This window comes from Piliocolobus tephrosceles, chromosome 18, assembly GCF_002776525.5.
Source record: "Piliocolobus tephrosceles isolate RC106 chromosome 18, ASM277652v3, whole genome shotgun sequence".
NCBI lineage: Eukaryota > Metazoa > Chordata > Mammalia > Primates > Cercopithecidae > Piliocolobus > Piliocolobus tephrosceles.
This window is the reverse complement of record NC_045451.1, coordinates 40268557-40270342: the sequence shown is the minus strand read 5'-3', so window position 1 is coordinate 40270342 and position 1786 is coordinate 40268557.

Genomic DNA, 1786 nt, shown 5'->3' with positions numbered 1-1786 from the left:
GCTGAAGTTGCTTATCAGCTTAAGGAGATTTTGGGCTGAGACGATGGGGTTTTCTAAATATACAATCATGTCATCTGCAAACAGGGACAATTTGACTTCTTCTTTTCCTAACTGAATACCCTTTCTTTCTTTCTCTTGCCTGATTGTCATAGGCAGAACTTCCAAAACTATGTTGAGTAGGAGTGGTGAGAGAGGGCATCCCTGTCTTGTGCCAGTTTTCAAAGGGAATGCTTCTAGTTTTTGCCCATTCAGTATGATATTGGCTGTGGGTTTGTCATAAATAGCTCTTATTATTTTGAGATAGATTCCATCAATACCAAATTTATTGAGAGTTTTTAGCATGAAGGGCTGTTGAATTTTGTCGAGGCCTTTTCTGCATCTATTGAGATAATCATGTGATTTTTGTCTTTGGTTCTGTTTATATGCTGGATTACGTTTATTGATTTGCGTATGTTGAACCAGCCTTGCATCCCAGGCATGAAGCCCACTTGATCATAGTGGATAAGCTTTTTGATGTGCTGCTGATTTCGGTTTGCCAGTATTTTATTGAGGATTTTTGCATCGATGTTCATCAGGGATATTGGTCTAAAATTCTCTTTTTTTGTTGTGTCTCTGCCAGGCTTTGGTATCAGGATGATGTTGGCCTCATAAAATGCGTTAGGGAGGATTCCCTCTTTTTCTATTGATTGGAATAGTTTCAGAAGGAATGGTACCAACTCCTCCTTGTACCTCTGGTAGAATTCGGCTGTGATTCCGTCTGGTCCTGGACTTTTTTTGATTCGTAGGCTATTAATTATTGCATCATTTCAGAGCCTGCTATTGGTCTATTCAGGGATTCAACTTCTTCCTGGTTTAGTCTTGGAAGAGGGTAAGTGTCCAGGAAATTATCCATTTCTTCTAGGTTTTCTAGTTTATTTGCATAGAGGTATTTATAGTATTCTCTGATGGTAGTTTGTATTTCTGTGGGGTCAGTGGTTATATCCCCTTTATCATTTTTTATTACGTCTATTTGATTCTTCTTTTCTTCTTCATTAGTCTTGCTAGTGGTCTATCAATTTTGTTGTTATTTTCAAAAAACCAGCTCCTGGATTCATTGATTTTTTGGAGAGTTTTTTGTGTCTCTATCTCCTTCAGTTCTGCTCTGATCTTAGTTATTTCTTGCCTTCTGCTAGCTTTTGAATGTGTTTGCTCTTGCTTCTCTAGTTCTTTTAATTGTGATGTTAGGGTGTCAGTTTTAGATCTTTCCTGCTTTTTCTTGTGGGCATTTCATGCTGTAAATTTCCCTTTACACACTGCTTTAAATGTGTCCCAGAGATTCTGGTATGTTGTATCTTTGTTCTCATTGGTTTCAAAGAACATCTTTATTTCTGCCTTCATTTCATTATGTACCCAGTAGTCATTCAGGAGCAGGTTATTCAGTTTCCATGTAGTTGAGCAGTTTTGATTGAGTTTCTTTGTCCTGAGTTCTAGTTTGATTGCACTGTGGTCTGAGAGACAGTTTATTGTAATTTCTGTTCTTTTACATTTGCTGAGGAGTGCTTTACTTCCAACTATGTGGTCAATTTTGGAATAAGCGCAATGTGGTGCTGAGAAGAATGTATATTCTCTTGATTTGGGGTGGAGAGTTCTGTAGATGTCTGTTAGGTCCGCTTGGTGCAGAGTTTAGTTCAATTCCTGGATATCCTTGTTAACTTTCTGTCTCATTGATCTGTCTAATGTTGACAGTGGGGTGTTAACATCTCCCGTTATTATTGTATGGGAGTCTAAGTCTCTTCGTAAGTCTCTA